At 46.2% G+C, this 17172-nt stretch overlaps 1 pseudogene; it reads right to left on the bottom strand.

Moving 5' to 3' along the window:
• The window catches only part of LOC141201521 (uncharacterized), an 87662-nt pseudogene that overhangs the window by 60346 nt on the left and 10144 nt on the right, over positions 1-17172 (bottom strand).

Here is a 17172-nt window from a genome sequence, read left to right as displayed (position 1 = left end):
GAATAACACTTATAAATTGGGGACATTGGCACAAGTCAGGGGTGGCAGAGATTAGACAGCAAATAGACAGTTCTTAAAGGGAACCTGTCATCAGGATTTACCCCCTTAATGTACCACCAGTGCCATTTCACTCTCTCAAGCTTCCTATCATGTCATCAGTGTAGAAAAGTGTCCACACAATTAAAAATTACTTTTTAACATTTCAGTATCATATATAAATGAGATTGACTAATCACAAAGGCGGCCGTACATCCAGGAGCAGTGGAGCTCCGGCCTCAGTAATGAAGTCACAGAAGATGTGGTATCCAGCTCCAAGGAAAAAGATACTTTTAATTAGTCCATGTTATAAATTACATCCATGAGGAAAGGGTATGGGGGGTAGGTGGACAGTGCTACGCGTTTTTAACGATCTGGCGTTCTTTGTCACAGCTTCTGGAACAGTGTGTGATTTAATCAGATGGGTCGCCATGTCTACAGACCTCATCACTGAAAAGAAATCAGCATGGATTCCGGAACAGTGTGTCAGCGCATCCTGAAGGATCTAAAAACAATTGCAGACTGGTGAAATAATTAGTTCACATTTATTATTTATTTTACTCACTTATATAGCACCACTAATTCCACAGTGCTTTCCAGACATTATGGGCACTGTCCCCATTGGGGCTCACAATCTAAATTCCCTATAAGTGTGTCTTTGGAGTGTGGGAGGAAACCGGAGAACCTGGAGGAAACCCACGCAAACACGGGGAGAACATACAAACTCCTTGCAGATGTTGTCCTTGGTGGGATTTGAACCCAGGACCCCAGTGCGGTAGGGCTGCAGTGCTAACCACTGAGCCACCATACAGTGCTATCCACTGAGCCACTGTACAGTGCTAACCACTGAGCCACTGTACAGTGCTAACCACTGAGTCACCGTGCAGTGCTAACCACTGAGCCACCGTGCAGTGCTAACCACTGAGCCACTGTACAGTGCTAACCACTGAGCCACTGTACAGTGCTAACCACTGAGCCACCGTGCAGTGCTAACCACTGAGCCACCGTACAGTGCTAACCACTGAGCCACCGTGCAGTACTAGCCACTGAGCCACCGGGCAGTGCTATCCACTGAGCCACCGTGCAGTGCTAATCACTGAGACACCGTACAGTGCTAGCCACTGAGCCACCGTGCAGCGCTAACCACTGAGCCACCTAGCAGTGCTAACCACTGAGCCACCGTGCAGTGCTAACCACTGAGCCACCGTGCAGTGCTATCCACTGAGCCACCGTGCAGTGCTAACCACTGAGCCACCGTGCAGTGCTATCCACTGAGCCACCGTGCAGTGCTAACCACTGAGCCACCGTGCAGTGCTAACCACTGAGACACCGTACAGTGCTAGCCACTGAGCCACCGTGCAGTGCTAACCACTGAGCCACCATGCAGTGCTATCCACTGAGCCACCGTGCAGTGCTAACCACTGAGCCACCGTGCAGTGCTAACCACTGAGCCACCGTGCAGTGCTAACCACTGAGCCACTGTACAGTGCTAACCACTGAGCCACTGTACAGTGCTAACCACTGAGCCACCGTGCAGTGCTAACCACTGAGCCACCGTACAGTGCTAACCACTGAGCCACCGTGCAGTACTAGCCACTGAGCCACCGGGCAGTGCTATCCACTGAGCCACCGTGCAGTGCTAATCACTGAGACACCGTACAGTGCTAGCCACTGAGCCACCGTGCAGCGCTAACCACTAAGCCACCTAGCAGTGCTAACCACTGAGCCACCGTGCAGTGCTAACCACTGAGCCACCGTGCAGTGCTATCCACTGAGCCACCGTGCAGTGCTAACCACTGAGCCACCGTGCAGTGCTATCCACTGAGCCACCGTGCAGTGCTAACCACTGAGCCACCGTGCAGTGCTAACCACTGAGACACCGTACAGTGCTAGCCACTGAGCCACCGTGCAGTGCTAACCACTGAGCCACCATGCAGTGCTATCCACTGAGCCACCGTGCAGTGCTAACCACTGAGCCACCGGGCAGTGCTAACCACTGAGCCACCGTGCTTGCCATTATCAAATTATGAACCGACATCGCTGCCAGAAGAAAACACAATTATGCAGCGGCACATAGAGAATAAGTGCAAATACAAATAGGGAAAAACAAATATACAATGAAAAATGGGAATTAGTATAAAAAACATCCAAAAACCCCATCTAAGGAGAAACATAGAGAGGAGAGATGCATACCTCTCTGGATTATTGAGCAGTGAAGCATTACCTCTCTGGATTATTGAGCAGTGAAGCATTACCTCTCTGGATTATTGAGCAGTGAAGCATTACCTCTCTGGATTATTGAGTAGTGAAGCATTACCTCTCTGGATTATTGAGTAGTGAAGCATTACCTCTCTGGATTATTGAGTAGTGAAGCATTACCTCTCTGGATTATTGAGTAGTGAAGCATTACCTCTCCGGATTATTGAGCAGTGAAGCATTACCTCTCCGGATTATTGAGCAGTGAAGCATTACCTCTCCGGATTATTGAGCAGTGAAGCATTACCTCTCTGGATTATTGAGCAGTGAAGCATTACCTCTCTGGATTATTGAGCAGTGAAGCATTACCTCTCTGGATTATTGAGCAGTGAAGCATTACCTCTCTGGATTATTGAGTAGTGAAGCATTACCTCTCTGGATTATTGAGTAGTGAAGCATTACCTCTCTGGATTATTGAGTAGTGAAGCATTACCTCTCTGGATTATTGAGTAGTGAAGCATTGCCTCTCTGGATTATTGAGTAGTGAAACATTGCCTCTCTGGATTATTGAGCAGTGAAGCATTACCTCTCTGGATTATTGAGCAGTGAAGCATTACCTCTCTGGATTATTGAGCAGTGAAGCATTACCTCTCTGGATTATTGAGCAGTGAAGCATTACCTCTCTGGATTATTGAGCAGTGAAGCATTACCTCTCTGGATTATTGAGCAGTGAAGCATTACCTCTCTGGATTATTGAGCAGTGAAGCATTACCTCTCTGGATTATTGAGCAGTGAAGCATTACCTCTCTGGATTATTGAGCAGTGAAGCATTACCTCTCTGGATTATTGAGCAGTGAAGCATTACCTCTCTGGATTATTGAGCAGTGAAGCATTACCTCTCTGGATTATTGAGTAGTGAAGCATTACCTCTCTGGATTATTGAGTAGAGAAGCATTACCTCTCTGGATTATTGAGCAGTGAAGCATTACCTTTCTGGATTATTGAGCAGTGAAGCATTACCTCTCTGGATTATTGAGCAGTGAAGCATTACCTCTCTGGGTTATTGAGCAGTGAAGCATTACCTCTCTTGTTTATTGAGCAATGAAGCATTACCTCTCTGGATTATTGAGCAGTGAAGCATTACCTCTCTGGATTATTGAGCAGTGAAGCATTACCTCTCTGGACTATTGAGCAGTGAAGCATTACCTCTCTGGATTATTGAGCAGTGAAGCATTACCTCTCTGGGTTATTGAGCAGTGAAGCATTACCTCTCCGGATTATTGAGCAATGAAGCATTACCTCTCTGGATTATTGAGCAGTGAAGCATTACCTCTCTGGATTATTGAGTAGTGAAGCATTACCTCTCTGGACTATTGAGCAGTGAAGCATTACCTCTCTGGATTATTGAGCAGTGAAGCATTACCTCTCTGGGTTATTGAGCAGTGAAGCATTACCTCTCTGGATTATTGAGCAATGAAGCATTACCTCTCTGGATTATTGAGCAGTGAAGCATTACCTCTCTGGATTATTGAGCAGTGAAGCATTACCTCTCTGGATTATTGAGCAGTGAAGCATTACCTCTCTGGATTATTGAGTAGTGAAGCATTACCTCTCTGGATTATTGAGTAGTGAAGCATTACCTCTCTGGATTATTGAGTAGTGAAGCATTACTTCTCTGGGTTATTGAGCAGTGAAGCATTACCTCTCTGAATTATTGAGTAGTGAAGCATTACCTCTCTGGATTATTGAGTAGTGAAGCATTACCTCTCTGGATTATTGAGCAGTGAAGCATTACCTCTCTGGATTATTGAGTAGTGAAGCATTACCTCTCTGGATTAATGAGTAGTGAAGCATTACCGCTCTGGATTATTGAGTAGTGAAGCATTACCTCTCTGGATTATTGAGTAGTGAAGCATTACCTCTCTGGATTATTGAGTAGTGAAGCATTACCTCTCTGGGTTATTGAGTAGTGAAGCATTACCTCTCTGGATTATTGAGTAGTGAAGCATTACCTCTCTGGATTATTGAGCAGTGAAGCATTACCTCTCTGGATTATTGAGCAGTGAAGCATTACCTCTCTGGATTATTGAGCAGTGAAACATTACCTCTCTGGATTATTGAGCAGTGAAGCATTACCTCTCTGGATTATTGAGTAGTGAAGCATTACCTCTCCGGATTATTGAGTAGTGAAGCATTACCTCTCCGGATTATTGAGTAGTGAAGCATTACCTCTCCGGATTATTGAGCAGTGAAGCATTACCTCTCTGGATTATTGAGCAGTGAAGCATTACCTCTCTGGATTATTGAGCAGTGAAGCATTACCTCTCTGGATTATTGAGCAGTGAAGCATTACCTCTCTGGATTATTGAGCAGTGAAGCATTACCTCTCTGGATTATTGAGCAGTGAAGCATTACCTCTCTGGATTATTGAGTAGTGAAGCATTACCTCTCTGGATTATTGAGTAGTGAAGCATTACCTCTCTGGATTATTGAGTAGTGAAGCATTACCTCTCTGGATTATTGAGTAGTGAAGCATTGCCTCTCTGGATTATTGAGTAGTGAAACATTGCCTCTCTGGATTATTGAGCAGTGAAGCATTACCTCTCTGGATTATTGAGTAGTGAAGCATTACCTCTCTGGATTATTGAGCAGTGAAGCATTACCTCTCTGGATTATTGAGCAGTGAAGCATTACCTCTCTGGATTATTGAGCAGTGAAGCATTACCTCTCTGGATTATTGAGCAGTGAAGCATTACCTCTCTGGATTATTGAGCAGTGAAGCATTACCTCTCTGGATTATTGAGCAGTGAAGCATTACCTCTCTGGATTATTGAGCAGTGAAGCATTACCTCTCTGGATTATTGAGCAGTGAAGCATTACCTCTCTGGATTATTGAGTAGTGAAGCATTACCTCTCTGGATTATTGAGTAGAGAAGCATTACCTCTCTGGATTATTGAGCAGTGAAGCATTACCTTTCTGGATTATTGAGCAGTGAAGCATTACCTCTCTGGATTATTGAGCAGTGAAGCATTACCTCTCTGGGTTATTGAGCAGTGAAGCATTACCTCTCTGGATTATTGAGCAGTGAAGCATTACCTCTCTGGATTATTGAGTAGTGAAGCATTACCTCTCTGGATTATTGAGTAGTGAAGCATTACCTCTCTGGATTATTGAGCAGTGAAGCATTACCTCTCTGGATTATTGAGCAGTGAAGCATTACCTTTCTGGATTATTGAGCAGTGAAGCATTACCTCTCTGGATTATTGAGCAGTGAAGCATTACCTCTCTGGGTTATTGAGCAGTGAAGCATTACCTCTCTTGTTTATTGAGCAATGAAGCATTACCTCTCTGGATTATTGAGCAGTGAAGCATTACCTCTCTGGATTATTGAGCAGTGAAGCATTACCTCTCTGGACTATTGAGCAGTGAAGCATTACCTCTCTGGATTATTGAGCAGTGAAGCATTACCTCTCTGGGTTATTGAGCAGTGAAGCATTACCTCTCCGGATTATTGAGCAATGAAGCTTTACCTCTCTGGATTATTGAGCAGTGAAGCATTACCTCTCTGGATTATTGAGTAGTGAAGCATTACCTCTCTGGACTATTGAGCAGTGAAGCATTACCTCTCTGGATTATTGAGCAGTGAAGCATTACCTCTCTGGGTTATTGAGCAGTGAAGCATTACCTCTCTGGATTATTGAGCAATGAAGCATTACCTCTCTGGATTATTGAGCAGTGAAGCATTACCTCTCTGGATTATTGAGCAGTGAAGCATTACCTCTCTGGATTATTGAGCAGTGAAGCATTACCTCTCTGGATTATTGAGCAGTGAAGCATTACCTCTCTGGATTATTGAGTAGTGAAGCATTACCTCTCTGGATTATTGAGTAGTGAAGCATTACTTCTCTGGGTTATTGAGCAGTGAAGCATTACCTCTCTGAATTATTGAGTAGTGAAGCATTACCTCTCTGGGTTATTGAGTAGTGAAGCATTACCTCTCTGGATTATTGAGCAGTGAAGCATTACCTCTCTGGATTATTGAGTAGTGAAGCATTACCTCTCTGGATTAATGAGTAGTGAAGCATTACCGCTCTGGATTATTGAGTAGTGAAGCATTACCTCTCTGGATTATTGAGTAGTGAAGCATTACCTCTCTGGATTATTGAGTAGTGAAGCATTACCTCTCTGGATTATTGAGTAGTGAAGCATTACCTCTCTGGGTTATTGAGTAGTGAAGCATTACCTCTCTGGATTATTGAGTAGTGAAGCATTACCTCTCTGGATTATTGAGCAGTGAAGCATTACCTCTCTGGATTATTGAGCAGTGAAGCATTACCTCTCTGGATTATTGAGCAGTGAAGCATTACCTCTCTGGATTATTGAGCAGTGAAGCATTACCTCTCTGGATTATTGAGTAGTGAAGCATTACCTCTCTGGATTATTGAGTAGTGAAGCATTACCTCTCTGGATTATTGAGCAGTGAAGCATTACCTCTCTGGATTATTGAGCAGTGAAGCATTACCTCTCTGGGTTATTGAGCAGTGAAGCATTACCTCTCTGGATTATTGAGTAGTGAAGCATTACCTCTCTGGATTATTGAGTAGTGAAGCATTACCTCTCTGGATTATTGAGTAGTGAAGCATTACTTCTCTGGATTATTGAGTAGTGAAGCATTACCTCTCTGGATTATTGAGTAGTGAAGCATTACCTCTCTGGATTATTGAGCAGTGAAGCATTACCTCTCTGGATTATTGAGCAGTGAAGCATTACCTCTCTGGATTATTGAGTAGTGAAGCATTACCTCTCTGGATTATTGAGCAGTGAAGCATTACCTCTCTGGATTATTGAGTAGTGAAGCATTACCTCTCTGGATTATTGAGTAGTGAAGCATTACCTCTCTGGATTATTGAGCAGTGAAGCATTACCTCTCTGGATTATTGAGCAGTGAAGCATTACCTCTCTGGATTATTGAGTAGTGAAGCATTACCTCTCTGAATTATTGAGCAGTGAAGCATTACCTCTCTGGATTATTGAGCAGTGAAGCATTACCTCTCTGGATTATTGAGCAGTGAAGCATTACCTCTCTGGATTATTGAGTAGTGAAGCATTACCTCTCTGGATTATTGAGCAGTGAAGCATTACCTCTCTGGATTATTGAGCAGTGAAGCATTACCTCTCTGGATTATTGAGCAGTGAAGCATTACCTCTCTGGATTATTGAGTAGTGAAGCATTACCTCTCTGGATTATTGAGTAGTGAAGCATTACCTCTCTGGATTATTGAGTGGTGAAGCATTACCTCTCTGGATTATTGAGCAGTGAAGCATTACCTCTCTGGATTATTGAGTAGTGAAGCATTACCTCTCTGGATTATTGAGTAGTGAAGCATTACCTCTCTGGATTATTGAGTAGTGAAGCATTACCTCTCTGGATTATTGAGTGGTGAAGCATTACCTCTCTGGATTATTGAGCAGTGAAGCATTACCTCTCTGGATTATTGAGTAGTGAAGCATTACCTCTCTGCGCAGGTTCAGACCGGGGAACACACGAGCCCAAACTGTAACTCCAGAAGGCTTCTGTGGTGCACAGTCGTCTCATACGATCGCCGCCCCGGGTAGATGTAATAACTCCTTCTATACCCATAACACGTAAAGATGAGATCTGTCTATTATGTGGAGACATTAAATGTTTAGATGCCAGTCTGCAGCTTGTTGAGAGCATTCAGGCTGCGCTGACACACTGTTCCGGAATCCATGCGGGTTTCTTCTCAGTGATGACGTCTGTGGACGCGCCTAACCGTCTGATACATCAGCACCGGTTTGTCATTATCAATGGAATGTAAGATGCACCGACATCGGCTCCGCAAAACCAGCAGAATTAGATGAAGAGACATCTGAAGATAGTAACAATAGTCCATCCAATTACATATAACCGGGGGAAGTGATAATAACATTTATATTAATTTTCATATAACTTTCATTTGAGGCATCGAATAAACGTAACGCAAAGCAAGCGAAAGCCCCTCAGGTCTCTAGATGTCAGACCAGAGCCGTCAATCCATAGACCCCAGATCTTGTCACATTTACAGACAGCATCTCCTTTTAGGTATATGCCTTTTTCCAAATTTACCAGCCAGTTACCTTTATCATTCTGATATCATGGGCTCCTGATCTGCTATCTATTTTCTTGCCATATATAACATACGTGCCGCCGCAATTTTGCCGAACTCCTCAACAGTCAGATCTTCAACATATCCCAGTATACATAGTAATGGTGAAAGCTCTACGTCAACTGAATAAACCCTGTTAATCATTGCTACAACACTCTTCCAGAAGGACACCAGGTTAGGACCGTTCCACATCATATGAAGCAGGTCTGCTATGGTAGTTTTGCATCTAGGACAGTGGGGACTTGAACGAAATCCGATGTTCAATAAGAATTGAGGCGTCCTGTATACCCGGTGTATCACATATATATGGGACAGTCTATGGGATTCACTTACAGACAATTGTGGAACTCTTTCCAGTATATCTGACCAGTGATTTTCCTCTATGGTCCCATTACACTCTCCCATTTCTCCTTTGATCGCGTCAGCTGGTTTGTCAATATAATATTATAAAGTAATGAGATCAGTCCACGAGAACTGTGTAGATTTGCTATTCTCTGTTTTATTAGGTTTCGGGGTACCCCTCCTTCCAGAACAATGCCTTCCCCCCGATACGCGCGCCTAAATTGTAAGTATCTATAGAATTCAGAGGAGGTAACTCATATTCATTGTGTAGCTGTGAGAATTCCTTAATCACATCCCTATCAGCACTTGATTAAGTCTGTTTAAACCCTTGGAGCTCCAGGAGTTAAATCCCACCAGTTGCTGTAGATTTGGAAGCCATGGAGTGTTCCATAATGAAGAAAATTGTGAAACACCTTCTATTCCTTGTAATTCTTTCACCGTCCCCCAAAGTTTGTGACATAACAGCATAGTCGGTATTTTGCCTCCAAGTGTCCCAAACTTATGCGCCTCCAATACCTCATAGAGTTTATCTGATTGGAAATAATGCTGTAGCAACATACGCTGAGCACCCCCTCCCCCAGGGTCGTCCCATCTCCACATACGCTGAGCTCCCCTCCCCCAGGGTCGTCCCATCTCCACATACGCTGAGCTCCCCTCCCCCACAGTCGTCCCATCTCCACATACACTGAGCCCCCCCTCCCCCAGGGTCGTCCCATCTCCACATACGCTGAGCACCCCCTCCCCCAGGGTCGTCCCATCTCCACATACGCTGAGCTCCCCCTCCCCCAGGGTCGTCCCATCCCCACATACGCTGAGCTCCCCCTCCCCCAGGGTCATCCCATCCCCACATACGCTGAGCTCTCCTCCCCCAGGGTCGTCCCATCCCCACATACGCTGAGCTCCCCCTCCCCCAGGGTCATCCCATCCCCACATACGCTGAGCTCCCCTCCGCCAGGGTCGTCCCATCCCCACATACGCTGAGCTCCCCGTCCCCCAGGGTCATCCCATCCCCACATACACTGAGCTCCCCTCCGCCAGGGTCGTCCCATCCCCACATACGCTGAGCTCCCCGTCCCCCAGGGTCATCCCATCCCCACATACGCTGAGCCCCCCCTCCCCCAGGGTCGTCCCATCTCCACATACGCTGAGCTCCCCGTCCCCCAGGGTCGTCCCATCCCCACATACACTGAGCTCCCCCTCCCCCAGGGTCGTCCCATCTCCACATACGCTGAGCCCCCCCTCCCCCAGGGTCGTCCCATCTCCACATACGCTGAGCCTCCCCTCCCCCAGGGTCGTCCCATCCCCGGATAGGTTGAAGCTGAGATGCCGAATAATACACCCATGGGTTAGGAACTGCAAGCCCTCTCATTGTTTAGTTTCTTTGCAATGTTTCCAGTGTAATTCTCGGAGTCTGTTTGCCCCATATTAATTCTCTAAGCTCCTGACTGACTTTAAAGAAAAGCCTCTGACTTATCCATATTGGGGAGTTGTGTAGAACATACAGCAGTTGTGGCATCCGGGTCATTGTGACCAGGTTAGCACGGCCCACCACCGACAACGGTAACTTAGACCAGGCGCCTCGTTTACCTCTAAATTTAATCAAGACTGGGTCAAGGTTCAACTTCTCATAATCATTTATTTTTGCTGATATATTGATGCCTAAATATTTAAACTCTGACACCAATTGTGAACCCGAGTTAATGTAGTGGGAAGCATTCTCATCTGTATTATCCAATGGAAGTATGACTGATTTGCTCCAGTTTATCTTCAGACCAGAGTATTTTCCAAATATTTCTATCGTTTCCATTGCTATAGGAAGGAACTCAGAAGTTTTAGCCAGAAATAATAAAGAGTCATCAGCGTATAACACGACCTTCTCTTCACTGTTCCCTCTACGAAACCCAACTATTCCTGGATGTTCCCTGATAACCGATGCCAGGGGTTCAATGCCCAGTGCAAAGAGCAGGGGGGACAATGGGCACCCCTGCCTCGTACCTCTACTCAGTCCAAAAGCCGGGGAGAGGTGTCCATTTACCTGTATTCTAGCCACCGGCTTACCATACAGCAATCTAACCCATGAAATAAAACTATGTGCTATACCAAACTTCTCCAACATCGCCCATAAATATTCCCACTCAACAGAATCGAAAGCCTTAGCGGCGTCCAGAGAACATACAGCCCTGTCCCCATCACCATCCACCGGCAACTGAAGATTAAGAAACAATCTGCGGATATTAACAGCTGTGGATCTAGCCGGCATGAAGCCTGACTGGTCGGTATGAATTACTGTAGAAATTATTGTATTCAATCCAGACGCCAGAACCTTCGCAATGATTTTAACGTCAGTTGACAATAAAGATATGGGCCTGTATGAGTCAGGGATTAAAGGGTGTTTACCTGGCTTAGGTATGACTACTATCACCGCCTGTCACGGGTGTGTCGCAACGAAGATTGTCACGATTACACAGCCTGACTTCTCGCAGCTGAGTTTTTGGTGCTTTGTGTTTTTCGGCAGTAAGGGAGTTGACTCTCTCTCTCTCTGTGCTAGACAGGTCCAGCCTCGCCCAGCTGCAATCAATGCTGCTGTAGTGGGACTCCTTCAAATGCCTGCCGGTCTGTTAGGGAAGTGTCGGTGAAAGCATTTCATACAGACAAACAGAGCGGATCGTGGTGTTTTGGAGTTCTGAGCTAAGTGTATTTGGTGTGATTTTTCCCTTCCTCGCTTTATCATTTATCTCCTTTCCCGTTGGTGTTCCCTCTGTTGTAGTTGTGTAGTTTTTGTATGCAAGGTAGTTTTTGGTTTGACCCTTGTACTGTCTCGTTCGTCTAAGTACTGAGTGTTGGCATATTATTTCCTGTCCCCTATTGTTGTGATCGGGGTCCTTCTCAGGACTAGATTACTGAGGTGCAGGGATCCTCAGGAGGTAGGGGTTACGCTGGCGGCCTGGACCTCTGTACCTTTAACAGTACCTCCAGGTAGAGGGATTAGTCAGGGCCCCAGCTTAGGGTCAGCATAGGCCCCTGACCTCCTGTACACAGAGACAGCGTGACATTTTCACCGACCAACTAAGATTCTCTCCAGCTACCATGGATCCAGTAGCCAGTCTAGCTCGGCAGTTGCAGAGCTTATACATGGAGCTGGCGGACGTTAGGTCTAAGGTTTTGTATCCCCAGGAGCAAGCCGGACCAGAACCTAAAGTAGCTCTCCCTGACAGGTTCACTGGGGGGTGGGACAAGTTTTTTGTTTTCCGGGAGGCATGCAAGTTGTACTTTCGGCTGCGGCCTCGGTCATCGGAGAGTGAAGAACAAAGGGTGGGAATTGTCATCTCGCTCCTACAAGGGGACCCACAATCTTGGGCGTTCTCTCTTCCCCCGGGCTCCCCGGCTCTCCAGTCAGTGGATAGGTTTTTTGCAGCTCTGGGTCTCGTATATGATGACCCGGATCGGATCTCCCTTGCTGAATCTAAGTTACGTAGGATCCAGCAGGGAGATCGTCCGGCGGAGGAATTCTGTTCGGAGTTCCGTAGGTGGGCCACGGACACCCAGTGGAATGACCCGGCTCTTAGGAGCCAGTTTTGTCAAGGTTTATCCGACAAATTAAAGGATGTGTTGGCACAGTATGACCCTCCCGCGTCACTGGAAGCCGCTATGGCCCTTGCTATTCGCATTGACAGACGGCTTCGGGAGAGCAGCGGGGTAACTCCACCCCCTGTGATGACTCCACCTCCTACAAGGTCCTCTCATATGGAGGTTCCCCTGGTCAGTCCAGAGGAGCCTATGCAATTAGGAGGGACATCATTTGGGGGGAGGGGACCGGTGGTGCGCCATAAGACAGGAAGGTGTTTCTTCTGCGGGAGAAAGGGACATTTTATTGGGGGGTGTCCATCCTGTCCCTTGCAGAGTGAAGAGTCGTCGGAAAACTGTTGATCCCAGGTTGTGTGGTGGACGGCAATCTGGGAGTAGGTATTTCGTCCCTAGGTTCGTCTCAGTTTCTCGTACCGGCGGAGGTGGTGGTGGGTACGAGAACTGAGAGGATATCTGTTCTTCTGGATAGTGGGGCCGGGCTAATCTGGTGGACGCTCGGTTTGCCCGGGTTCAAGGTATGCGATTGAGTGAGTTGGCTAAACCCATCCCCATATTCTCGATCGATGCCAGGCCTCTCAGTCAGGGAACTTTTTTGCAAGCTGTGCATAACGTAAAACTTCAAGTGGGGGCGATACATAAAGAACTGTTGTCTTGCTACGTGTTGGAGGGTCTTCCCACTCCTATAGTGTTGGGCCTTCCTTGGTTAACTAAGCATAACCCGGTTATTAATTGGCAATCCAGAGAGATAAGCCAATGGAGTAAATTCTGTAATAAAAACTGCATGAATACGGTCATCGGTGCGGTTACTCCTAGGGTCTTACCTCCATTTCTGGCGGACTTTGAGGATGTATTCTCGGAGAAAGGGTGTCAGGAACTACCTCCTCATCGCGAGTATGACTGTTCTGTAAAACTGCTCCCTGAGGCCAAGTTACCTAAAGCTAGGTTGTATAACCTTTCTGGTCCTGAGAGGCAGGCCATGAAGGATTATACTTCAGAAAGTCTGGCTAAGGGGCATATTAGACCTTCATCTTCACCGGTGGCAGCGGGGTTCTTCTTTGTTAAGAAGAAAGATGGAGGCCTACGCCCTTGCCTGGATTTCCGTGAACTTAATCGGATTACGGTCCGAGATCCGTATCCGCTCCCACTTATTCCCGATCTCTTTAATCAGATCGTGGGCGCCAAATGGTTCTCTAAGTTGGATCTCAGGGGGGCGTACAATCTGATTAGGATGAAGGAGGGGGATGAGTGGAAGACGGCGTTTAACACTCCTGAGGGGCATTATGAGAACCTTGTCATGCCATTCGGTCTGACTAATGCCCCGGCGGTGTTCCAACACTTTGTTAATGACATTTTTCGCCGCCTGGTGGGACAGTTTGTTGTCATATATCTGGATGATATCTTAATTTACTCGCCGGATCTGGTGTCTCATCAGGAGCACGTTAGGCAGGTGTTACAGATCTTGCGGGATAATAAACTGTATGCCAAATGGGAAAAGTGTGTGTTCGCCGTACAGGAACTCCAGTTTTTAGGCTTCCTGGTTTCAGCGTCCGGTTTTCGTATGGACCCTGGGAAAGTGCGGGCAGTTCTTGAGTGGGATCGGCCAGAGAATCTTAAGGCACTACAACGTTTCCTGGGGTTTGCTAATTATTACCGGAAGTTCATTCGTAATTTCTCGTCCACGGTTAAGCCTCTCACAGACATGACTAAAAAGGGGACGGATTTTTCTAGGTGGTCTGACAAGGCTTGTCAAGCATTCTCCTCCTTGAAAAAATGTTTTGCCTCGGCACCCATACTCATTCAACCTGATGCGTCACAGCCATTCATTGTAGAGGTAGACGCTTCCGAGGTAGGGGTGGGAGCAGTATTGTCACAAGGTTCGTCCCCTGGTAAGTGGCATCCGTGCGCCTTTTTCTCTAAAAAAATTGTCGTCCGCTGAGAGGAATTACGATGTCGGCAATAGGGAACTCTTGGCCATTAAGTTAGCTTTTGAGGAGTGGCGCCATTTTTTAGAGGGGGCAGTCCATCCGGTCACCGTCATCACCGATCTCAAGAACCTGCTATATCTGGAGTCCGCAAAACGTCTGAATCCCAGACAAGCTAGGTGGTCATTGTTTTTTACCAGGTTTAATTTTGTCGTTACATATCGTCCTGGGTCAAAAAATGTAAAGGCGGATGCCTTATCTCGTAGTTTCCCTGGGGCCGGGAATACGGACGACCCGGTTCCTATCCTTCAGGAGGGGGTGGTGGTGTCGGCAGTATGCTCTGAGCTTGAGGAGGAGGTATTGGAAGCTCAGGGGGACGCCCCTGTTGGACCTCCGGGGAGACTGTTTGTTCCAGATCAGTTGCGACAAAAGGTGATCGAGGCACACCATAACTCAGTTTTTGCAGGACACCCGGGGAGTAAAGCAACGGTGGATCTCCTCTCGCGTCGGTTTTGGTGGCCTAACTTACATAAGGAGGTGGTAACTTTTGTCGCGTCCTGTGGGGTTTGTGCGCGCTCTAAGACCTCACATACCCGTCCGTCTGGGGCCCTCTTACCTTTGAAGATCCCGGAGCGTCCTTGGACTCATCTGTCTATGGACTTTATTACGGACCTCCCGCCGTCTTCGGGTAAAACGGTCATACTCGTTGTAGTGGACAGGTTCAGCAAGATGGCACATTTTATCGCTCTTCCTAATGCTAAAACTCTTGCGCAGGTGTTCATTGGGGAGATTGTGAGGCTTCACGGGGTACCCTCCGATGTGGTGTCAGATCGGGGGTCTCAGTTTGTGTCCAAATTCTGGAAGGCGTTTTGTACACGGCGGGGGATGCATTTATCGTTCTTATCGGCTTTTCATCCTCAGACCAATGGTCAGACTGTTAGAACCTTGCTGTTAGGTTTTTTTTCCTTTGCTGGTCACATGACCTTGTTGGCCTATTTAATCCTGCTCCGCCCTTCTGGCTTTGCTGGACTTCATTGTATATCTACTTTCTAGCTAGCCTGTGCTCTGTATCTAACTCTGTTAGTTTGCTTGGTCTACGGACCTCTATGTTCTATCTATTTTGTTTGTTCGTCTGTCTGCTACTATTTCTGTTAGGAGGTGTCCCATATTCCTCCCAGTCCTTAGTACTTGTAGGGATTCCCTCCCCACATCTATAGGTCTCCGTACAGACTAGATTAGGACTTTAGCAGGTCTGATCGCAGGATCAGGTTCCCTGTTACATCGTAGGGATTCAGCTGAGTCCTATAGTAGGGACAGATCTCCTCTCTTTCCTTAGCTTTGGTAGCAGAACATAACAGTAAGTCCAGCCAGCAAATTCTCTAAGGAAAGATTTTTCTGTTCCATCATGGTGTCGGTTCAGGATTTGGCTAAACACCTGCAGGGACTCTCTCTGGAAGTGGCCGAGCTCCGTCAGCACGTGAGTAACTGTCCTGGAGCATATTTCTTGGAGCCTAAGGTATGTTTGCCGGATTTATTTTTTGGTGAACATCGAGAATTTTTTTCATTTAAAAATGCTTGCTTATTGTATTTTCGTTTGAGACCCAAGTCCTCTGGGGATGAATCCCAGCGCGTAGGGTTCATAATGTCACTTTTGCGCAAAGAGCCTCAGGAGTGGGCCTTTTCTTTGCAACCTAGTGATACATGCTTCAGATCAGTGGATAGTTTTTTTTCTGCTTTAGGACTATTATATGATGATCCTGACCGTGTGGCATCAGCTGAGACTGAGTTGAGACGTTTAAAACAAGGATCAGGTAATGTGGAAAAATATTGTACTCATTTTCGTCGTTGGTCCACTCAAACAGGGTGGAACGATTCTGCTCTGAAAAGTCTATTTCTTGCTGGGCTCAGTGAAAGGGTTAAAGACCTGCTAATTGCTTATCCTACACCTGAAGATTTGCAACAGGCTATGCAATTAGCTATACGGGTGGATAGAAGACTGCGTGCTAGGGTTAATGAGAGCAAATCCTCTGCTATGTCAGTTTCTGGTTATGAGAATGTGTGTACTAACAGTGGTGAACCGATGGAGATTGGATCGGTGACACCTCGCTCTCAAGAAAAAGACCGTCATTTTTCGGAAGGCTTGTGTTTCTATTGCGGAAAATCTGGTCATTTGATTAAAGGCTGTGAGCTTCGTATGAAGAAAGAAAAAAAAAAGGTCAGTCATGCCCGTATTGCCTGTTTAAATTCCAAGGGTATATTTTTAGCTGCTTCCACGATTGCTCAGGAAAAATTAATGGAATTTCGGGTGTTTGTGGGTTGTGGGTCTACTCTGAATGTAATTGATGGGGGATTTGTGGAAAGACTCAATTTAAAACCTGAACCTTTATCATCCCCCATTGCTGTGGTTTCTGTGGATGGTTCCCCTTTGAAGAATATTACTCTCAAGGTCAGTGAATTTCCTCTCACTATTAATGGTGTTCACCATGAGAAATTGGATTTGGTAGTGTTGAATAACTTGCCTTCTCCAGTAATATTGGGTTTGCCCTGGTTAAAATTTCACAATCCTGTACTGGATTGGTCTACCAGTGAAATTAAATCCTGGAGCCATAATTGTTATGACAAGTGTTGTAACGGGCGTATTGCAGCTTTGGATAGGGGAGAATTGCCTGTTCCTATTCAGGATTTTTGGAGAGTTTTTTCTGAGAAGGAATCGCAGGTTTTGCCTCCCCATAGAGACTATGATTGCTCTATTGAATTTGTCCCTGGAGCGACTCTTCCTAAAAGTCGTTTATTTAACCTTACTATTCCTGAGAGGAAGGCTTTGGAGGAATACATACAGACAAGTTTGGCCGCTGGTCACATTAGGTCCTCTAAGTCTCCTATGGCGGTTGGATTTTTTTTTGTAAAAAAGAAGGACGGTGGT

This window comes from Phyllobates terribilis, unplaced genomic scaffold (assembly GCF_046119375.1).
Source record: "Phyllobates terribilis strain yellow unplaced genomic scaffold, ASM4611937v1 Scaffold_117__1_contigs__length_5270597, whole genome shotgun sequence".
Classification (NCBI taxonomy): Eukaryota; Metazoa; Chordata; class Amphibia; order Anura; family Dendrobatidae; genus Phyllobates; species Phyllobates terribilis.
This window is presented reverse-complemented; position numbering and strand designations above follow the sequence as displayed.